This window comes from Solea senegalensis, linkage group LG2, assembly GCF_019176455.1.
Source record: "Solea senegalensis isolate Sse05_10M linkage group LG2, IFAPA_SoseM_1, whole genome shotgun sequence".
Classification (NCBI taxonomy): Eukaryota; Metazoa; Chordata; class Actinopteri; order Pleuronectiformes; family Soleidae; genus Solea; species Solea senegalensis.
Window position 1 is genome coordinate 27,964,792 of NC_058022.1, and position 25,182 is coordinate 27,989,973.

The window sequence follows — 25,182 nt, forward strand, 5'->3', positions numbered from 1 at the left end:
AACCTTTTGAATAACATATTCCCCTCCTTGTCTGAGGCACCTATGCATCAAGAATTACTGAAGGACAAGACAAGACAAGACAAGACAAGAAAAACAAATAATTAAAAAGAACACTTCTGTGATTGTAGTCTGCTTCCTACAGTGAACCAAGACCTATGTTTTTTAGGCGGACCAGAGTTCGCTTCTTTGGTTGAATTGTACATTCACAGCTACCCAAATTAAGTTTCCGAGCGAAACTAGGATTCGATTCAGAAGGGCTGGTGGGAATGCACTCTATTTTTGAGGTCAACACAGTTGTGTGATGAAAGTATTTTCTCTAATAATAAAAAGACTGCATTGACATTAGATTGCCACATGCAATGAATTTGGGTTGAATTTTTAATTGCCTTTAAAACAAATACATTAATAAGAATGTTAATGTACTGTATATTGGCAAAATGTGATCCTGATGTTGACATGATATTGCGTATATGTCTAAATTGTAACTCTCTACACAACAAAATATTCAATATTGCTTTAGCAGCCATTTATGAATGAATATAAAAGAGTGAGCCCAGAGCAAAACAGAATAACTGTAATCCCAATGGAGAGTAAATACATGTGTCCTGTGTTAACACTGAAATGCTGATTTTTGTATCTAAGAAAAATCTGAGATTAATTGGTGCTTTTTAAAATGCAGTCATACCTGCACTCTGGATAAGGAGTTTTTCCTTTTGACATTTTGAATGGTGCCAGCAAGTCTGACTTGACATTGTCAATGTATTAATGCACTCAGCATATGAAATGGAAATGTAGTTTCAGGGTAAAGACTTTGAGTAGCACCTATGATCTTCCATGTCCGGCCACGTGCCTTTGGTGATTTAATTTGGTTCCTCAACTAGAAGATGCCCTGAGTGTTTCCAAGCAAATGCTGGAGGGATTACATTTCCCTTTCTGGTTTGGGAAAGCCCGCGGATTCCCCAGGAGGTGCTGCAGAACGTGACAGAGGTGGATTTCTTTTCTCTGCCTGCTGCCACTGCTGATACAACTGGATGAGTGGATAACATCACACTGCTGCCTTCAGAACTATCTCTGGAGGTTTTATCACATCTGATGGTCTCCTCTAGACTTTTTATTTGACATTTCTCAGTAATAGGTGTAATTTGCACTATTAAGCTAGTTTATTTCTACTGTATTTCTCACTTAACTCCCTTGAATAAATGGTAGTGCAATTTTAGGTTAGAGATTTTACAAGTTCTGTTAGGGCAAATAAGCAATTTAAAATGTCATTCTCCCCCAAATACCTCAGTCATTAAATGAAATATATTGGATTAAACAAATTAGACTAAAGTGGAAAATAAAGGAAAAAATCCAATACAGCAAACGGTCAACTATTGGTCAACAGTAAGCACAACTAAAATTGCGTGTTTAAATAATGTATTTTACATCCTCATGGGTGATATGTCTTATTCCATCATGGAATCTTTTTGCACCATTAAATCTGACATTACAACTGTTTTCCCCACCTGTACCCTCAAAGCAAGAGATCTAGCACCAATCTAATTTGTAAATTTGTAAAAATGTAATCACCGCTGTCCACTATACAATATATAAAGCAATTGTTTTTCTTCACTGTCTCAAATCAAGCATGGCTAATTAACCAAAGCACCTTGTCTTACAAGTCCAATCAAGTGTTACCTGGCAACTAAGTTAATATACAATAAATATATTAGGGCGGCAAACAAAAACAAGACATTGTGGCGTAATTATGAACATGAGTAACAAAGCCATGGCGGATATATTATGACACAAAGCTCAGGGACAGTGAGGTTGTGATAGGCAATGCTGGTGGGGGAGCATGTTCACCAGTCAGATTCACGGAAGGGGGGTATTCATCTCTGAAGGTAGCATGTGTGGATGGAGAAGGTTAGGTTAGTAGGGGACTTTGGGGATCTCAAGTGCAGGACCCTAGTGTTTTGTGTCTGTGTTGGTTTCTGATGACTGATTTTGAGCAGCTTTGGGGTTTATCTCTCCAAGCCCATGCACTAATACTGAAGGTCACTATTGATCAAACGGTGTGATCCACAGGAATGTTGCTTTCCAATTTTCCTGAGGAGGAACCCTGTTGGTATCTGGGGAGTATTTACTTAACGACTAGCTTAACAGGTGAGATGTGATCGATGGTAGTGGCACAGCATTTAAAATCCCCAAAGAAGCTCTGGCCACTTACTTTTAGAGCCTGGGAAGTGGACTGGTCACTCTGGAAAACCTCCATGTCCATCATTTTTGTGGGATTTAGTAACAGGTGGTTTCAACAATAACAGCCATCAGAACACATATTAAGCCTTCATTCACAGTTTGCACCCTTATCAATGTGCAGTATTGGTTGAACAAAAAAACAAAGATGTTTTACGTCTTTGCATTGGGGAAAAATATTATATTTTGGCCTTTTTATATGTTTTTGAATTATATTTGAATTCTGACAGGTCTTTGCTAAACACATTTTATTTTTTCTTCACTATGTCTTTTGTCAGTACCATCTCTAAAGGACACTATTATCTACACACCACTGGGACATAAAAGAAACAGTATTCACACCATGGGGAGCAAATGTTTTAAAATGGCCTTGTTTTCCTTGGCACACAGTATCATTATGCAGCGCAATCATGAAACCCTAAGGCTCTCTGAAAGGGTGAATCACATATTACAGATTCACCCTTCACTTTCATGTAAGTTGAACAGCTTGTAAATTAGTTTTTGTTTCCTAAAATAAACATCATGGAAAAAAAAAAAAAGCTGGCCCAATTAAATCTTCTAGTTAGCAGAATTGTGCACCTTATCCAACTTTATCTTGTTACTCATATGGCAGCTTTATAAACTTGTGATTAAAAGACAGCGCCAGAGAAGTTCTGCAGTGTGGGCTAATAGCAATCATAACTTGGATATTTAATATTTGTTTTTTGTGCGTGTCCCCAGGTGCACTTTGGATCACTTTGCCAAAAGTTTTTTTTGGTAAGTGGTCTGTATTTATATAGCCATGGTACTTTTCTAGTCTTGATGACCACTCAAAGCTACTTTACACTACAGTTTTTGCCATTCACTCACACTTTCAGCGTATCAATGCATCTACTTTCATTGCTGCCGTCTTGATCAAGAACACATAGACTAGAAGAGCCAGGAATTGAACCCACAACCTTTAAGTTGAAAGACGACTCGCTCTACTTAGCTTAGTCTTCCTTGGTATATGTTGCCAATGCTCCTGTGAACTAAATTCTATTTGCATCATGCTGTTGCATGAAGTTACAAGACAAATTGTTGTCAGACCACTGAATCAAACCCTGACTCATCTCAAATCCACCATTTGTGTGTGTTTTTGTGTGCACATTAACATTTGTCTCCAGTGCTCAATAAGGCAGTCAGTCAATTTGACTTCAATAAATGTTGTTCCTCCACCAAAGCCAACTCTTTCATTCTTTATAGGACAGTGGGCAGTCTACTCTCCCTCAAGCATCCTCGCTTCATTGAAATGGTACAAATGATACTTGGGGGGTAAACAGGGATGGAAACACATTACAGAAACAAGAGGCAATATCTTCCATGGACAGAATACACAACACTTACTGTAAATACCCCACAGTCCAAGCTGATGATGAAAAAAAGTTCTGGTGGACAAATAAAAACCTACAAACTCCCCAAAACTGAATGTCTTAACGGTGCAGTGACTGCACCGACTGGTATTGAAAATGCTAATTTAGTTTCGTAACTTGTAGGATGTTGTCATTTATACCACTTAATGGTTACGCTGAGTATCCATATTACAGCCATACACCTCAATCCTGACTCTACAAAACTTCCTGGCTCTGCACCACATTATGTCACATGGCATTACTGAGTGAATCCTCAGCTTCAGAGTCTTCAAGAGAGTTTCCTCTACTGTTGTGACGCCCAGCTTTTTGAAAAGCCTTAAAGTAAAAAAATGTATACATTATTTATATTAACCGGTTTTACATACCATAGATGCTGGAGTTCAGATCACACGGGTTCTAGCAGTTGAGAACAGTGAAAAGCAATAAAAGAGTGAGTATTTGTGAGTCAAAAGCAAAGCAAAATATTTGATATATTTGATGTTACTTTTTGGCCAAATCGGTTGTGGGTTGTGTTCAATCCAATGAGGACTATTTATTTCCACACTTTATTTTCTAATCTTATCTCAAGCTCAAATACCCAAATTAGAGAAATAAAAGGAGAACATGTATTGTCTTCATATGATTTTAATTGTGGAATTTCAATCTCTTTGTTTTAGCTTTGCCTATAGCTACTTGTATACTTCCACATATTCACTGTAAATGAGGATTGGTTCTCAACTGACATTCCTGGTTAAATAAAGGTAAAATAAACAAATACTAATTGTGCATGAGTGTGCTGCTGTAAACAGGAAGTGGAAAAATAAGTAAGCCAGGATTTATTTTGTCTTTTAATGGAGCTTCCAACTCAAAGCTGATAGTTGGAAGTGAATGCAGGGAACTGCATCAACATGTCCAAAGACCTTTTTTGGGCTTTGAAAAGTTAAGGAAATGCAAATGAGAGCTGTTTCAGCAGAATAATTTGTGGTGCAGAAAAAAAAAACAGATGTAAACACGTCTATCCCCGCATCTGAAAGACGTGTCTTTAGTCACTTATATAATCTAATTCAAATTTGACCCTCAGTCATATTATATCATACTGAACTTAGTTATATGCATCAAAACAGGAGCTGCACACAGCACAGTTGTGGAATGGGACGTCACCAGTTTGATGGAGTGCAAAAGAATTGCGTGGACATTCGGGTTGGCCTCCTGCTGTTCTGTCTTACTAGAGTAAAGGGGCGGTATGGGATCTTCATGCCTGAGACTGTGCTGGCGTGTTCGCATTTGGCAGCTTTCAACAGCCACATTGAGCATGTGTGGTGACCACTTGCAACTGCAGTGATGGTGGCGCTTGCAGTTATTTTTAGCCCTGCCACACTTGCTGTGTGTCATCTCATTAAGAGCTGTCAGGAATGTGCAGGCGTAGAGGAAAGCAGGAAAAGAGCTTGAGCAAAAGCAAAGTAATGACATGGAATTAGGCTGTTATATGCTACATTAGACTGACAGCACTGTTAACATCGCATTTCACGTCCTTTTGAGAAAATGCTGCTTACTGTTATTTATTCTGTTTGGACTTCAGTAGGTTGCATTTCTTTTTTTCCTAACCAGTCCTGTCCAACCTTAGGCATACACTGTGGCTGACTGCATGCCTTGTAGTGTCGAACAGATTTGCTGCACGCAGGAGGAGTCTGTAATACTCACCCTCTTGTTTATTTTTGTAATCATTATTTATTTATTTTTTAAATCTGTGACTGTGCGATGCGGGGTAACCGTGTGGGGTGGGGTGTAGGCCGACAAGGGAAAGGGGTGGCAGGGGCTCGATGCATCAATGTCTGGACAGCTCTTTGCAGCAGGCTGATGAGGATCCAGATGTGCAGAGAGTACAGCAGTCGCACAGGGAAGGAGAGTGTTGGGGAAAAACATGATTGGCAATAATTTGATTGTCTATCATAATTAAATAATTAAAATTGGTTCTCTTCTGCCGGGAATAGTGTTCAGTGTGCGGCTGGCTCACTTTTGACGGTCCTCCATCGTCTCGATCAGGATCAGCAACAGGGCATCAATATGCACCATGGCCCTTTTGGGGAACCGCTAGAAACACTGGTTGTTTCGGCAGGTTTACCTTACTGGTTGTGTCATGTCACTAGTGCACCATCAGGACCGTGGTGGCTGGCATGCACACCAGCCCCTTTGGGACCTTAGTCTCTACCCGTGGTTGACCGCACCGGCCCTATTCCCCCTGGTACTGTGGTTTTACTACCGACTGTGACATGCATTGATAGACTGATTGTGTAACATTAGTTACGGAGTAGATAATAGAGGGGAGGGGAGAGTGCTGCCAATGAGGATTTAATTGCAGGTAAAATCATTTTGATTTAGCAAGGGGAAGCAGCTCAGTATATGAGTGTTAAGTAGAGCCAGGGGGTTACCTCTTTGTACCCGGTATAGCTCGCCATGAACCTACAGTTTATCCACAGTGATTACTGCCTGGGATCTGCAGTCAAACTTCCCTTAGCAGGAAAAGTCTCCGGCTTTGCTCTAGGATGTCTTCGGGAAACGAGTCATTAACACTGAAGTCCATTCCTCATAGGCCACTAACTCCTTCTGTTCAAATTTGGCCACAATTGGATGTGGACGGCGGCCATGTTACCACTTCCCTTCCAAGCTATGCACCGGGTTGAAGGCGATGCTCTTGACAGTGTCCGCCTGGAGTTTCAGCTTCTTATGGGTAAAATCTCTTAAGAACCATCACTTCCCCTCCTAGAGAAAACCAGGTCATCCCTCATGCAGCACGCCTGATAATCGATGAGTGTTTCTTTTATGTTCTTATTTTGTTCCGAGAGACGTCTCTTTTCCTCAGTGAGGGATTTTACTGATCCTTTGAGAGACGCATTTTCAGTCGCAAGCAAGGACATCCATTGCTGCCTGAATCCCAGCGATTCCTGCAGCGCCTGAAACTCTTTGTGCAGGAATTCCACCAAGGAAAGTCGAGCATCATTGGTGGAGGTAAGAATCTCTACAAATTTGCTGTCGGCGGGGGAGAGGCAGCTCCAGGTCAATCCTCCAGGCGGCTTTTTGGAGGAGGGAGAAACTGGGGTTTTGGATGTTTTCTCCAAGACCAGCTAGTGAAAACACAAAGCCCCAACCTCTTCTTTCCTCTTCTTCTTCCAGTGAAGAAAGGAAACATGATGGATGAATGCTTCGTTTTAATTTAACTTGGAATTAGGTGGAGAAAATGTTTGGTCTCGACGTTCGATTTGCTCAGATATCACAGCGTCTTGCAATACTACAGCTACAGGTTGCATCTCTGCTGCCATGACAACCAACATTCCATTACCCTGATAAGCAGTGAAGGCTGGACTGATGACTATTGATAAAGAAAGTATTTCTATCAAATTCAAAACAAACATTCCAATGACACTTTGCTTTATCCTGAATCAGAATTTAAGCTTGTTGTAGAAGTGTTAGCTACTGCATTCATGTCGATGTAAACAGCGGAGGCAGCATGCTGCTCGCTGTCTGAAAGTACGTCTGATACAATTGAATATAATGCATAAAATAATTAAAAAATATTTCAGTACCTAAAGGTGGAATGTTTCAGACTGTCTGTAACATGCTGCTAAATTAGTACCTCAAGGTTTTTTGGGATAGGCGAGCTTCAACAGAAACAACATCTGGTTAGGATTCTTGCGACATTTGTCACAAACTGAGCACGTTAGATCATTTACATTTGATTTACTGCGGATTCTGTAGACAGCTCGGCGTAAGGGATTCATTTGTGATGAAGCAGAATCAATGAAATAAGACCTTATTTCTTTTGGGAAGAACTGAGCCACGGCACTCAGGAAAGGAATGTATGATTATGTTTTGTTCTGTATTTCAGACTGAAACTTATTTCCTTCCATCTTTATTCAACACAGGAACTCATTGAAACACTGTTTATTTAGAGATCCTCTCCACCCTCTCACTGTTGCGTCACACTGACCAGTTTAATTTTCATTGTTAAATTGGAGTTCAGACTTGCATGTCCCCCAATGCTTTCCGATTAGCTGAGACAGTTATGCTAATGATTCCCTTGCCTGACAGTGGCTTGTTAATGCCTAAATTATCAGTCTTAAAAAAAAGACAATGTAATTGAATTAATTGGGAGGAAAAATGGGATCACAGTGCACTCTGCAGCCAGAGTTGTAATACTGGGAGTTGTGACTGACATTGCCTGAGAGACAAGCTGGAAACTATGTCATCTATCCAGGAAGCAGACAAGTCACATTTGACATTTGTAGCAGGTTCAGTGCAAATGCATGTACATCTTCCCACACACACACACACACACACACACACTGTCACATGACTCTATCCCCCTGCAGGGAGACATCAACTGCCTAGGAGTCTGCTGCAACACCAAACGCAATCTTCCAAGGCTCTGCGAACAGAATGGCTGCACTCTGCTGGATATCACCGCCACTGATTCTGTGTGTGCGTTTCCCCCCCGATTTTCGATTGGTCTTCTTATTAACATCACTGGCGACATCATCACAGATAACCTGAACCAGATGCACTGCTTCACCCACAGACAGACAAGCTCCCAGATAGATGTGCACCGCAGCAGATATGGAGGAGATGCACATTCACACATCACGCGGAGTTGCGGTGAGGCTTGCTGACACGATCCCCCAATGATCAGATCAAAACAGAAGAAACGCATTTATGTACAGAATAAAAGATAGGCGCAAGAAGGAGAGGAAAGAGAAACAGGCGAAATGAGAGGGAGTGAAAGAGGAGAGATTAAATGGAAAGAGGGAGAAACAGCACTCTGAATAAGCAAGATGAGCCAGATATGAAACAGCAATGGCTGCATAAACCGACTGGCTTTTCGGATTGATTTAACAATGAGAGCTGACAGCTGAAGATGAGTGAAAACAAGCGTTCTGGTTTTGCACCCAACACTCGTCACAGTCTCGCAGGCATATATTACTCATGAGCTGTCATGTGATGTAAAAGTGATTATGTATTTTATTTCTTTTTTTTGGGGGGCGGGGCTCCTGGTGGAATTGAATAAATAAATACAAGTTCTCAATATCTAAAGCACCTATTATAATGCTCAGGAAATGGCACTTTAATTAACTTCATGATCCAATTAATTTGTTTGGGCCGTTCAATATGATTGGATGGTCTTTCCGCAGGCCTGTCCGTTCCACAGGTGACAGACATGTTTCATTTGTGTGACAATGCATGAATTAATTTGTTACAATTGGGATGTGAAGAGGATTTTAAGCAATGTAGTAACATATGCTCTTACATGTAACTTGAATTAAATGAGGAATTGAATTTTTAATTTTCTTAAAATCCTGATGGGAAACTTGTTTCTTCAAGACCAAATGGAAACCGTCGGGTTGTGTGGAGCATGAGAAGAGACCAAAAGCAACTTAGTTCTTGTTTTGCAAGTGGATTTTGGATATTTTTTGCAGATATTCCAGAAAAAATGCACACAAATGTGGACTGGTGCACATTTCCATTTGATGACAAATATTAGACTGCACATCCAAAACATGCTGGTTGCTCAACATCTCCTATTGGTTGCTATTGAGCAAAATGAAAAAGTGCAAAGATAATATATGTATATATATATATATTGCATGTCAAAGTCCAATAGTTTATTTCATGTATTAATTAAGAACTTTATTCAAGCTCTTTATTCATTAATTATTGACTTTAATCTCATGTGGCTAACACTGTCTGCAATCTATGACACACATGGCTGCAGCCAACTGGCACATGCACTCAGCGAAATAAGGATAAATTTTCCTCCTTTTACAGACCGAAACAACAAACATGAACTTGTGTTATTAAACATTTCACATTTCACTCCCTTGAACCAAGTCATATTAAGGGTGGATGCATTGCCAAAGAATGTCAGCTCACTCTCACGTCCAGCCTACACACTCGGACTCTCTCTCGCTCTCTTACTCCACCACGTGGTGCCCCCCCCCCATCTCACTCACTCCTTGGGAGACTGATGCAGTGGCTGATTGTGTGGGAAGTTCCTCTGTCATCATTAGCAGGGTTGGAGGCACTTGTCAAGGGCCACATTAGGAGTTTCCCATGGACTTTCCATTTCCTCGCCAGTCACGGAGAAACTCAGTCACAGGCCAGCGCTGCACCCGTCTTATTGAAGTAATACGTCAATCAAGCTCGCACACAGCAGCGGTGTGCATGTCCCCAGCTTACTGCGAATACACCAACCATGTGCAGTGAGAGTTGGAGCAGCAGGGTGCTCAGGTAGTCTACCAGGTTTAGTAAGGCTCGCCCGCAGTTATCCGATCATTTGTGGACAGAGTTAAGCAATGATATGATTGTTCACACCTGGGTTTGTGCTTCTCTCATGGCCACATGACATCATGTCTGTTTGTGAGAACCAAATGATGCTTGTGTGTGTGTGTGTGTGTGTGTGCGCATCAGCATGAGAGAGAATCAGGAGGAGCAAGTACAATTTTAACCATCAAAAGAAAATAAATCGCATGGCTCTCCTGAGACCCAGCAAAATAATTGTGTTGCAAGAGGCAGTTTATAGCTTGACTTGCCTATATTTCTTTATATTTACCTTTTTTTTAAGTTATATTAAACAGCCAAACACAGAAAACTGTCACTTGAGTTGGACTGGACTTTACAGACACATGGGGCAGCCTGTGGCCAGGTGGAAAGGGAACTTGGCTTCTAACCGGAAGGTCGCACCACCAGATCAAAAGGGCTGGGGTACCCCTGAGCAAGGTACCCAACCCCCATTGCTCCCCCGGGCGCTACTCAGTGTGGCAGCCCACTGCTCCTTATTCTAGGATGGGTTAAAATGCAGAGAATAATTTCCCTAAGGGGATTAATAAAGTATGTAATATTAAAAAAAATGCATTTCATCTTGTGAGAGCTCTAGATATGACCCTCCTTTCACAATTCTTAGTAGGATTCTCTCTGCCCCCGTGACAGTTCCATCCATTTCAGAACAGATCGGAAGTACTCAGACTTTAAGAGTGACTTTTATTGGGCAAAATGGTGGATGTGTAAAAGCATCATTTTTAAAATGCTGTGGGTGTGCCTTATTGATTTATTCCCCAAAAATAACTTAAATCTGCATTTTGGCTTTTTCTTGGTGTTTTCCTCTAAGAGGGCTGGTGCCTCAACCATTAATTTATTGAGCTTTTATTTTTTTTTAAATTTCTGTACCTGTACCTCAATGAATGAGTAACTTCAACCCTAGAGCAACGCCCAGTTTGTCAAGAAGCTTGGTGCACCGTGCAGCTGTGAGGCATGAATGCAAATGGTGTGCTGCTGAACCAGCAGCGAAGATGACCAGACTATGCAAAGCAGTGTCGCACCTCTGTGGAGAAAATAAATAAAAGCATGCTGAATATGTATTTTATACATATCAAAATGTGATCGAGAACCCCGTGTGCACGTGTCAGATCCTCTGATCACGTTTGTCCCAAAGACGGAATGGAAATGCATCCGCACAAATATCCGTGATCTTTACAGCTGAGCCCTCCCGAGCAGTCATTACAATGTGGGATGGAACCGGAGACGCCCGGAAGTGTGCGTGAAATAATTCAGCTGTCCTTCAAGACGTTATTTGCAGACATTGAGCTACACATCACACGGCAACAGGAGATTACAAAAGCAATAGAGAGAGCGGGGGAAAAAAGTCAGTAATAACCATATACCTTGATGCAGATGGCTTTGTGTCGTCTTAAGATTATTCAAGCGGTGGGCGCAATGGGCCTATTTGCAAGAATCGTGACATAAGCGTAAGCTTTGACAAACATATCAACATGGGCCTGTGTATACACACACACACACACACACACACACACTGAATGCATGCGTTTATGCTTTTCTCCTCTGAATTTAAAATATAAATGTTCCTGAATGTCACAATCCTCGGGTGTTTGTTGACGGATGTCAGATATTTCAAGTAATTGCTGCCTGTGAATGAATGACCCATGCGTATTTGTACTGTAAGTACATGTCCCATGGTGAAATATCATGATATTGACTACACATAAACATAATTCGACCATCATGCCGAGTAACAATTGAGCAATGCATTCAGATGTGGGCTCCTCTCAGTTGCCGGTTGCCAGAAACAATATTCGTCCATCGATTTGGGAGCTGTCGCCAATTACAGGGCCAACAAAGTGACAAACAACTATTTACATTCAATTTGTGGGTCATTTTGCTTCCAGATCTGCATGTCTGTGGACTGTGGGTGGAAGAACAACTGCACACGCACGGTGTACAAAACATATCCATTAAGAAAGTCAAAGCAAACAAATAGATGGGAATAATTTATGTTTTTATGTTGTCATGTTGTAACACAACAATACCACTGTGTAACTGTACACATGTCATTGTGTTGAGATTGTTGTATACCGTACTGCACTGTAATCCCTTCATACATTGTTTGTGCTGTACATTTTCTAGCATGGCGACACCTTTGCAGCGGCGAATTCCTGCGGCTTGTGTATGTGTTAATCTTTTGGAGAGTGTAGCTTTAGATACATAGAGGGCCTTTGAGGGGGGGTGGGGGGGTGGTTGGGGGGAGTGTTTTAAAGCCAAAGCTCGGCACGTCAAGGAGATTAATGTGCTGCTATTGTCTCCGGTTCTCATCAGAACACTTTTATCTGCAGAAAATGACAGAGCTTGCACTTTTCATTATGTACGTTAGCTAGCGAGCCTGGGCTCCCCGCCCCTCTCAGCCCCCCACTTTCCCTTTCAAAAGAGGATTGCTTTGTGAGGTGTGAGTGTCAGAAACTGAGTGCGAGTACAGTTTATGCCCGACCCGGTGTGTGAGTGTGCGTGTGTGTGTGTGTGTCCTGGCCTCATTCGCACACCCTACATGTCACACTTGACTCAAATGTAATTTTACTCGGTAATTGATGTTTTATGTCTCGCAAACATGGACGTGGAGAACGCGCATTACTTCACAGAGGGACGTGATTGTTTAAAGTATCTTTTTTAAAAATGGGATGGCAACCGTCGGACCAGAGTGTGTTCGTGTGCATCTTTGTTCTCGCCTCCAAAGTCCCTTGAGCGGCTATAGTGTGTTTTTGTGTGTAAAATTAGTGGAATATAACACTCCTGGCTCTCTTGACCGAATCAAAGGATGAAAGTGCCGCAATACCTCGCATACATCCAGCAGAGTGGGAGCATTTCTCCTATTTGGAAGTATAATTAGGCTTAGAGTAGGGCATTATTCAGACTTTGAAATGTCTACTCATTTCGGTTTGTGTTCAGAGCGATGTAAACAATATCGTCTAAGACTAACACCCTTTGAACCATCTGGACATTTTTCCACATGCTTTAAATACTCTGACAGCTTGAAGGTACATTAACATACAGTATGGGAAACAAATCCGCTCCGTGTCACAAGCAGTGATTAAATTCTTCCTGTTGAGTGGACAAATTGAATTGAGTTTGTCATCATTTCAGCTTGTAGCCATCATTCATGGAACAATTAAAGGTCTAGACACAAAATCAACCAATTAATAATCAATAGAGCATAAAAATAGCCTTACCTGGTTTCATAGTAGCGTAATAAACTGTAAATATGTGTAAATTTTTCAAGCAGTTTTGGGTTAGGGTTAAAAAAAGTTACAGACAATGACAATAACCCATTTAAAAAAGTATTTACCTTGACAAAGTCCTTCGATCAAATGAGCGCGCCACGAGATAGCAATGCCTCTTCGCAGCTATTTGATGACAACACACAAAGTACCAGATATGTGTTATTTATGCGACCGCTTTGGGCGCCTATTTTAGAAACGCAATGGGTCGTAATTCGCTGCAAACGACCAATAGGGTTGTTTGAGTTGGAGGACAAACTCGTCTCTTCTTTGATTTGAGCAGTGCACAAGCAGCGGCAGTAAATCAACCTGTAGTCGCTACAACTAATACCACCAGTTCTATGGCATCTTTAAAACTATTCAAAATAATCATAATAATAATTACACGTGCAATAAACGCAAAAAATAAAGGCTGTACTGTAATGTACTGTACTCAAACAACTCTGAATGCTCAGTTACAGAGAACAAAGAACACTAATAAAACACAAATAACAGATACAAGGAATAGGAAGTATCATAAAATATTTCAGACTGCAAAGCTTTAAAATCACCACCGGGGATGTAACACCGCAGTTTGAGAACATCTCATTCCATTTAAATGAAGCATTGTACCACAAACTGATTCTGCCAACACTAGTATATACAGTACATGCGGGACATCTAAGGTTAAGTAATTACTCCATCTTGTACGGTAGAAATTGGATTCGAATGAGATTAGTGTTTTGAGATAGTTTCACAGTTATTGTCTTTATAACAGAATAGCACAAGATGCAGAGTCATTGTCGATGGTAAAGAGGTAAATATATTGTTTATGAATCACTGCAACTTGTGTTCTTTTCCACAGTGTTACGAATGAAACCTCCAAAAAAAAAAACAAACACATCTTCTCGAGGGTTAAAAGCATCCAATGTTGCACGCTGTTGTAAGTAGTTTTTGAAAGCCGCAGTCCTCTGACTGATACTAAGGCAATAAAGGCATCTGTGTGTGCATCAGTGTTGGTGGGAAATGAGATCAAGAAGCCACATGGGGACGTGAACAAAGTGTGCACTCAGCAGTCATCAGCCTCAACATCCATTTGATCAAAGGTTTTAGATTTAATAGCAGAAAACGTTGATGCTGCTACAACAGCCTATCAATGTCCTTGACAGTGATTGCCACACTTCGTTTTAAGCCACGGCGCCTCCCAATGTGAACAATTTGTTTTATTTAAATAAGAACATAAAAAAAAACAGCGTTGTTAGATCAGTGGTTCTTTTTTTGGGTATCCCTCAGGCATTTTAGCTGCATCACTTTTCTCTCACTGACATCTAAGGTAATGCTATGCCATGGCCAGGCATGTTGATCCATTTTGCTATTATGTAGGGATGAGGGGAGAGCCAGAGAGGGAAGTAAACAAACAGGAGAGGATTTAAGATGCAAATCTGTTATTTAGATGTTGCCAAATTCTTCAGCCAAGCAATACACGGTACGAGTGAGATTTCATTATTTAAAAAAAAAAAACAGAAGTTAAGAGTGTTTGGGATCAACTTTTCCCCACAATCCTCTGCATTTAAAAAAAACAACAAAACAAAACAGCAATATGTCACAGCCAGCAAATAACTGTGCACATCACATACATTATTAGTCTCAAGACTGACATGAAACCAGCGCCATTATGGTCATTTTGAATACCAGCAACCATAGCAGGAGTTGATTAGATTTGCGAATGACAGTGCATATGTCTTCCACCACTGGCCCCGCAGTGACTCGGAGAGAAATTGAATTGGGTGGAGCAGTACACTTCACTTCTTATTGACACTGGCTGGTTCTGGATATGAGCGAGCGGTAGACACTGTTTTAAACAGTGTGTCCACACACGCTGCACATTTCTTCTTTACAAGGCTCATCCCAATGCTTTCACACAGGCGTAGCGTACTCATGAGGAATGCTGCAAAACCTGTGAATACCGCTTTGTAGCTCCGTATGAGCTCTCAATGGCATTTAGTGGTAAAGCTAATGCTTCGCTATGGTAAAGCTAAACACATTTTGCCTCTGTCAGCATCCTTGGTCTCCTACTTGATCTAAAATTGGTTTTCAAGTGCTGTCTGTTGCTTGGTGGACATTTCACTCTTGCTCATAGTTCAAGGTCCAAGGTTCATTTGTTGTCATCAGCAGCTTAGGTATGTGTACATAGCGAGAGGACACATCGTTTCCCCATGGCCACAGTCAAACATATAGTAATGTATCATAGCAACACAACACAGCAATATGAAACAGATACAAACAGATACAACAAATCCAACAGAACTAGAAACACAATAATGTAAGGTTAATGTAATGGTAACAAGTGAATGGGATGTAACCCTTAGTCCAACCCACCTCCATTGTTTTACTTTGGGAATATTATTATGACATGTATTGTATTTTTTTTCCTGTACAGAATATACAAGTGTGATATTTCTCAACAAATTCTGGGAAACCAGACTGTGAATAGAGCAGTGTACCACAGTGGGGGGAACCAATCTTAAGCTCATTGCACAACTAACTGGGACATGCAATGTCAGGCCATGGTGAATTGGACCTAAATAACTGGCTGTCACAGATTATATAATGTAATCATTTACAGTGTAATTAATCCAAACAAACACATTTAAAATATCACTCCTTCACTTTTACCAACAAACAAAACCCAGACCAAGTGTCTTTTTTTTGTTCGTGTATATTTGAAATTCGACAGCCTTGATTGGAGCTAACACCTCTGTAATCAGAACAAGCGGATGTTGTGGTTGATCTGTCTGATGGAACACAGCAAGGCTCTTAATGCAGTGTGGATTTTGCTAATTTAGGAGGACAGAGAGGCGTCCCAGTAGGCAATTTGGAGCAGTCTGGGCGGAACAGATTTCTAAAGTGACCAGGTTGACACAATGTGCCAGATCACTGCTGGTGGTCCATATGGTGGACTGTCATTATCTCTGGGTGTCCGGCTAGCACTCACACACACACGGCCACAAACTGTACAATGTTAATACCATTCTAACTGACTGGATCAGAGTGTTATTGCTGAGAACAGTGGTCAGTTGTTCCATAATATTCAAGTCCAAAATCAAAATACATCAATATGGAAGGTTGAAAATGTTAACATAAGAAGTAACTCGCCAGTCTTTATGTTAAATGTGTTGTATTTAAAGCCAAAATTATACTTTGTTTACATTGCTTGTCATTGGGGATGTGGTTGAAGTAATGATGCGACAATTCTCTCATTTCCTGTCTCCGATGGACATGATTGCAAAGACCTGTGTCATGCCTCTTGTGCATTTTAAAGTAAAATATGATGAATCACAAGGACGGCCCTGGCTATGAGACTGCATGTTTTATCCATTATTATTTTTAAGTGTACATCATTTTTTTTTAAAGCCACTAGGATTCACTTAGTTTTTCAGTCATCCAAACTCCTGCACCTTTTTTTCTACAATGACATCCGCAGTGCATTGTCAGTGCTGGTGAATGACTTTGACCTCGAAATTCAAACAGTTTTCAACAGTTGCAGTCCATCCATCGCATTGGTGGAGTGATTTCCATCGCCAGTGTCTGTGTGTAGCTGTTAGAGACAAAATAATCTATCTCTCTTTGAAGGAGCCCTGGGTGTCAATGTGTAAGACATAAAATATTCCAAGAACTAAATCTGAAAATATCTGTTTGATCAGTTAATAAAAATGGCAACTCTTGGCAAATTTTTTGGATTAAAAAAATCACATTATTGCACAGTCTGAATACTAAACTGAAAACATGCACATCAGAGACAGCATGTGGAAGTGGAAGGCTTCAAAGTGGAAGGCTTCAAAATGATTGTCTAACATCAAATTTAAAAGACATAATGTAAGAAAGGCTCACATTTCAGTTCTGAATGCAGATAAATGTCGTTTTTTTTGTTTTGTTCAGTTTAGAATTGTTATTTTGCTGTGATGTTCTGACGCTTTATCAACTGAACAACACTGTCAGTGAAACGCATCTACCTTAGTGTAAAACTCATCAGCTTTTCTGCTTTGATCGAGCCAAAACTGGCTTAATACAATGTGTGCAAAAAGAAGAAATACTGGAGCAAGCAGATCGGTAATGTCTCTAAGTGAAAACACGGAAATTGATTAAATAGACAAGCTTTACAGGGGCATATATTTCACAGCTGCCCAGATGAGCAGCTTCGATATAGCCATTGAACCCTGAAATGGGATTTTTCCACAGAACATTTCAGATGCTCATTCGACAATGTTCGCATGCCGGCGTTGAATCCGCTGCTAAATGCAGAAATGCATGCAAATAAAATGCAAATCACTCTGAGGTAACCACTCAAGAAACATGCGGAGCCACACGACAAATGCTAATTTCTCTGCAAGAAAGAAAACATAAATTGTATGCCTGTATTAAGGCTTTATGATATATTTGCAGATACAAGGCCAAATTGGCATTAATTGTTATCCCAAAAAAGCACTTTGGACTCCTGCCACCACTCTGGATATCCCCATGGTTGGCGAGAAAGAAGAAGAACTGGCCAAATTGAGATGCAGTGTGTTTGCAATTGTCCCACATTGAGGGAGGGAGTTCAGTTTGTGTCTGTGGGGAGTTAAGTGGATCAAATCCTCACCAGTCTGTTCCAAGGTGTCACTGGATTCCGCACGACCACTGGGACCTCCATTTAAGGAAAACCATCCAGGGCAGCACTTGTGAGATTGAGAGAGGACGACGCTGAGGGAAAAGACAGGGACACGATAGGACAAATCGTGACTGCTAGGAGGTATATGTGTGAGGCGGAAAGAGGGTCAGGGTGAAGAAATGAGACGTTTGAAACTTTGAAATGAACCTTTTTGTTGTTGTTGTTTTGCAGGCGGGAGTCACACATTTACTAGTTTGTCCATTTGAAGAGTGTCATTTTGTGTTGAGCAAAACAGTTCAATATTTTGATGAAAATAAGCTCGGAGGCAAAATCGTCTTTTCATCTCGGTAGTTTGGCACGTCCTCATTAAGCATGTCTTTATTTTTGAAGTGCTCATGTCAAAGTGAATCATAAATTCATTGGTAGACCGCATGCGGCTTAAGTAAAAGGCGCATATATAGCTCGTCCTCCCCCTGCATTTGAAGCCGTATGCATCCCTCTTAGAACATGCGATGCTGGGAAGGTAAAGGGTGTCTGGCAGCTCCTTTGTGATGCATAATACAGCACCGATCCGATATGTCTCCTTTTCCTTAATGCTATTTTTATTATCTTTTGATCAGAGATGCTCAGTTGTTTTAAAGGCGAGCACAAAAAGAGGAATTTAGGCAAGAATGACACGTCAATATAGACAGCTACGGATGAAAGGAATTCCTGAATATTCAAGCAAACATCTAAATGAAAGAATGCTCAAGCACGTTCCTTAATAATGAATACCTTCTGATATTTTTTGACAAGAATGGGCACTGCATCCTGGCCTCTGCGGTGGGTGGCGGTTTACGGGGTTTGGATGAAGGACATAATAAAATGTGAAAAGTGACAGACTGCGTGTGTGTGATTTTTCCAATCATTAGGGTGAAAGCAACCTTTGACTTAAATCTCCCTCTTTTGTCCATTCACGTCGTCTCAACACTAACAATCTCGCATTCAAGTTCGACGAATAAAAGTGTCCCGATGCCAAAAATAAAATAAAAAAAAAACTTCAACGCCACTACTCTTATGATATTGCCCGGAATGAATCCATACAGATACTTGGCACAGATTATCTTTCCTGGCAACATTCTGTGCCAGTCTTATGTGGATCTTATCATGTTAATTTATGCCAATGTGAAACAGAAACATTAAATGTGTGTGTGTCTTTGTGTGAGTATCATGTTTGTGGTGGCTGCCCTACACACACACACACACACCTGTGGCTCATTTGTGTCTGGGACCTGGATCAAAACCTCCAGTTAATCAGACAGAAGTAATTAGGAATTGTTTGCGCAGGCGGAGAGCAATTGTTTGCCCAGATGGAGAGCTCATACCTCCCCAAAGTGTTACCTGCACAGCATGCTTTGAAATTCCATCACAAATTAAATCTTTAGTTTGTGATATCTCATTCCTCCGACTCGTCTTATCTCCTGTTCCCACTTAAGAAGTTGCCTTGCAGTGTCGATAAGAAACAGATGGGGGAGGAACACAGTGATCCTGCTCCTAAAAGATTAATTCATGGGGTGGGAAAAGAAAAAAAAAATTTAATTTTGCTATCGTGGTGCTATGGCATGTGTTAATGTCTGTGATTGGGGGGAGAAAGATTGAGATGTTCACATGTGCTGCATGGAGACTTTACAGTATGATGAATTAAATGATTTTAATAAAACTGTCTGTTCCGGGTGACATTTATATTCTCATAAGTTGACTGTAAAGCATTCCCTCTTAGGGAGGTGCCCATCAAACTAATATAGTCAGCTATTAATTTGGATGTGGATATTTAATAAATTAATTGATTCATTGTTGCAGCTGTCACAGCCGCGGCTACAAATTTACCCAGAAGTAAAGTCCAGACTTTTACCAAACAGAAAGGAGCTGCCAAAGAAACACCATCATGTTGCATCAATGGAAATATTTCTTGCCGAAGTGAAGGCTGAGAGTTGAGATATTTCAACTGCTGATCCTTCAATTTTGAAAAGCACTCTGTTAATCGGAATTCTGGAAATGCATTCAGCTGTAAATTAAACTGGTGGATCGCTCTTTCAAATTCCTGACACTGTCTAATTTTTAGTTTGCCAAGCTTTAACTCTGACATGTCTCAGTTGTCACATTCTATTTTTCTGTCATAATCGTCAAGTGTCCTCTAGGACAGCCCAGCACTGCATTGTACGGAGTGCGGAAATTAAATGTTTGAACAGATTGTATGTAGCTCAAAAATCACAGAATTGCCTCAGGAGGCTTTGAAATCTGCGCAGTGAAGACACAAGTCTACATGTGTGAATGAATTCAGTGTAAAATGTAACACATGCCGACATGTTGATCGTTCTTTGTTACTTACAGTATGTGGGAGACGTCAACAAACGACTGTCTTTTTTTATGAAACGCAGAAGGTATTTCAAAAAACAAGGTCGCTGTATCTTTCTCTGGCCTCTTTCAAGATATTATTGAGCTTTCGGTAATTCCTGTTTCTATGGCAACAAGAGTCAAGAATCCTGTGGTCGGTGGGGGGGATGGCGTGAGGAAACCGGTGGGTATAAGTGTGTGCAGGCAGTCTGAGGAGTTCACTTGAATTCCTTTTTTTTTACCAAAAAAAAAAAAAAAGACACCTTTGACTTAAATCTCCCTCTTTTGTCCATTCATGTCATCTCAACACGAACAATCTCACATTCAAGTACGACGAATAAAAGTGTCTCGATGCCAAAAATAAAAGAAAAAAGACATCCAACTGGTGTGGAAGTGGAAGCTTGCTTTTCAGAACATTGCTTTGTGTAATTTTGCAGAAACTGAGTAAAACCTGGCTCCCTTCTACATGAAGTGATTAAGACTTTAAATGCAGGGCAAGAGAAAGAAACAACTCCCCCGAGATAGAAGGCACAATTTCAACAAACAGCACAAATGACTGTGTTGCCATTTAGAAACGGATACAATGACTATATGTATATGTTACCCATATTTGATGCTGAAGCAAAGCCATGTCTTAGCCGTGCGTGTGTCTCCGTTTTCCCTGTCCTTGAATAAAATTACACACTTACACATGTATCACTTGTCCCAGAGTTTGTAGCATCTCACACTGCTATAGTTTCCTTTTTTTCTAAAGAGAATAACTCACAATGAAGTGTAGTGTTGGGCAAATGGATGTTGCTCATGAATACATGAATAAAATCAGGTGCATGCTAATATTACAAGAATAATTAGTACAAATTGAGTCATTTTCCAGAATAACAATACAGATTTGAAAACCCATGACTAAGCCAGTGTCATTACATCCACATCATGCTGTTGCAGGTATTGTTTTTTTTTTCCTCAACACGTCGCGTCACTTGTCGGATCAGTCAGTCGTCGCGTCCCCGCGTTGTAATCTCCAACTGATTGTCACAGTGGATTAAGAGCAAGAGGCAAGAGTTTCATGACATCCTTGAAAATGTCCTCCTCTGACCACGCTGAGTGCATTTGACTGAGCCAAAGGAGCACTACAGCACCACTAATGCTCAGTGATAACCCATCACAGCTTAATGGCTGCAGAGGTGGCTTAGAGGAAACCTGCTGGTGAAAGCTGTTGCAAACATTTCTTCTGTGTTTCCCATTTTGTGTCCACAGTCCACAGCAAGAAAATGGCTGTATGTCTCTCTACCTTTGCATAGGAAAATATTCAGCGTCACCTAACATAAGCAGTACCTGTAAACATATTTGGTGTTTTTGCATAATTGCATAACAGTCCAGCAGAAGCTGGTAGACCGAGTTAGAACGTGCTGGTCTGCATAATCTCAGCTGCATAGTAAATTCTGCATGGCAAAGCCCTGAAGCTAAAACGTGCCAGTCTACTTGCTCTGCATACATGAATTCTCCACCATACATGAGTCATTTAAAAAAACAAAAAAGGTTGTAATGCTTCTGCCACATAGGATTTTTGCTCAGGCCTCATTTAAACCTGTTGTTAATCTGTATCTGCGATCTATAACTGGATAATTACATCCCTATTGGAAACACATGATATTTAATAGGTGGTATCAAGGGACGACTATTCTGGGAGATAGTTGCACTGTTACACAGCATTGATTTTTTTTTCACACTGTTTTTGCATCTCTATTATATGATGATACATTGAAGGGGAGAATTAGGAGACAGTCAAGTGACTTTTAAAAGTATTGTCAAAGTCGTTTTAAGATTCTTCGGAGTGCACAAAAGACTTTAATGGACAAAAAATGTCATCACCCTTTTGCTTCGTGTTGACTTTGAGTGCCAGTTTGTCTCGTGCCCTCATTGTCATTGCACATGCCCGATAATCCGCAAGGATAGCTTGTCCTCTCTCCGTTCATAAATATTTCCAAAGGAAGGATGCAGGGGGGGAAAAAAAAAGAAAAAAACAAAGAAAAGTCCAAGCAACAAGTTTAATGAGAAACCAACTGTTCCATGACCTATATGCATTGTTGCCACGGCAACAGAGAAACATATGGACGCTATTTCAGGAGATGATCCGGTAACGGTCATCTCAGCATATTTGTTTGGAGGACTTGTTGATTTATTTACCCTACACATTTAGGTCGTGTGTGATTGGTGGTTCATGTCATTTGAATATTAAACGAGGTGATGCTGGTGTGTTTTTTTTTTTTTTGAAAGAGCCGGAAGAACAACAGGGGGTAAGTCAGGCTTAAAATCTTAAAATGCTAATCCAGTTTCTTGCCAATTGTAGCAGCAGCTAAATCCCTAAGTAGTTTAAAATCTACCATCTGGCAATAACCATTGCTTCACACCCTGAAAAGCTGAGTCACCATAAATAAGACTCCTATTATTTAACTGTAGAGATTAATCACTCCTGTTTCCTAACAAGCATAACTTACAGCAGAGCGGTTATTATTGATATGCAACTATAATGCCTTTACCCCGAATCCCTCATCTTATATTTATCATCTTTTCTCAAACACTCTTTCCTTTTATTCCATCGCTATCATTTAGTTTTCATTAATTCAACGCTCTTTTTTTATTAAACTGTATACGTCTGCTTATGTAAGCTTCTGGTATTGGATTATTTATCACTTTAAATCAACACGACTGACCTCTAGCAGGCAATCAAGCTCAATGCAGTGCTATTACACATTGGTTAAAGATTCATTTCAACTTAGATACTCAAAGTTGACAATCTTGTGCCCATTTATGACCTGCACTATAATAAAAAGAAAGAGTCTGTTACTGTGCATGTGAAGCAAGGGAACCTCGAGAAGCATCCAGGATATCAGAGTCTTTGGCTGACCTTTGTCAATGGCTTGTAAATGTCTTTCTTCCTGTGAGTCAGGGGATAAATCATAAGATCCACCAGAATGTTTTAGTGGCAGTTGCTGCAAAATAGTTATTGCTGAAAAGCTCCTAAGGTTTTTGTGCCAGTTTATACTTGTAACTTATCTGTGCGATACACCTATGCCCTTCTTTTATTATGCATCACAACACAAAAAAACCCCAACATATTTTTGAAGTATATGAGCCAAATGCAGGAGACACTTTTTTGAATTTAAGAGATTAAAAAAACTTGGTGAATTGATTCAGCTGCTCTCAACCAATAAAGACAGCCAAACCCATGGTATTAGCTAATCAGAAGTAAAGCAGGGTGGGTTGGTCTTGCCACCGATGGACCCTTGCGACGACAAGGTTTGTGTAGCTAGGCTTTTTAATCTCCCTGCTTCTTGAACATGTATCTTAACACATCTGTCGACTCATAATACTATATTAACTCTCTCAGTTCCTGGTTCTGAACTGTGGTTGGGAACCTCTGGTAAGGCATCGATACACCTTGGCTTACCCCTACCTCGTAGCTGGTTACTGGCCACCAGTGAATCCTCTTTGACCTCTTTACACAGCCCCTCTGATTTGCTGTTGTTAAGGAGTTTTATACTCGACTGTGGCTGCTAATCGTGCACGTCACATGTGTACGGTGTCTCATTTTCTTCTTCTCTTCTTTGGTCACACCGTCTCAAAAGGTTTGGCTCGGCTATCAACACTTGCATTTGTGGGTAGAGTGACTACAATACGAAGTCAAGCCTTGCAAAAAGAAGGCTTGAGAGAAAAGATTGAAATGCATGAGATGTTTCCCAACCCTGGTCCTCAGGAAACACTGCCCTGCATGTTTTAGATCCATGGTTCTCAACCATGGGGTCCAAGCCCCTCTTACAGGGGTGCCAGTGCATCCCAATCAGACACTCTGTCCAATCCAATCCACTATACAAACTTTATTTGTTTAGCACTTTAAACAAAGGGCTGTACAGAATAAATAAAAGACATCATAAGTAAAAGGTTCAAAATGAGAAAAAACAGCTTAAAATAAATAAAAAATTATAAAAAAAACCACAATAAGAAATAGCAGCCATACAATTGCTAAAAGTGACACAAACACACACAGCATTGGGAGCGACAGACAGAAGGCCACACACACGGGCGCCATCTCGACAGTGAATCATGCCACAGTGTGTGGTCTACTGCATAATTAGTCAGCATCGACCAAATAAAAACCTCCTTTTTTTTCGGTCCACCTTTCAATTAATTATACTATTTATCACGTTTTTTTGTTGTGCGTGAAACGTAAAAGTACCAAAGACTCAACGGTATCAAAAACAGAAAACAAGGTAATACCTTGGTTTTGATTTAATGGAAGCACAGGACTGTTTTTATCTATACACACTGTGAGAATAGGGACACAAACCTACAACTGTTGTTTATTTTTGCATATGAACTTTTTACTTTTTTGTGTGCAGGGGTTTGAGTCAGGGGGGCCTGGTTTGTCCTGGACACAAGCAAGGAAAAAAGGTTGGGAGCCACTGTTTTAGATGTGGCCCTGCTTCAACACACCTGATAGCCTGATATGGACCCATTCATTTGAATCAGGCGTGTTGGAGCAGGGCCACATCTAAAACGTGGAGGGCAGTGTTCCCTGAGGACCAGGGTTGGGAAACACTGCATTAGAACAAACTGATAATACAGACACTGTTTAAAGAGAGTTTGGTCAGGAAACAAAAAAACATGGGCGACGTGAGCTAAAAATGATATCACAATATTTCATCAGGATATCACATTAATCACATTTGTAACAACATGTCATTTTAAAAGTGTTAAAGTCATATAGTTCACAATAAAGGCCGCATGAAATGACTTGGCGGGCTGCATGTGAGTTTGAGGCCCCTGGTGTAGATTATTACGGCTGAAAAAGAAGCGGCCTCTTGTGGGATTTGATGCATATGACTGGGGAATATGATTTGACCTGAAAAAAGCTTTTCAGTCAAAATATGTTGTTGTTTATGCTTTGCTTTAATCCCTGTCGATTCAT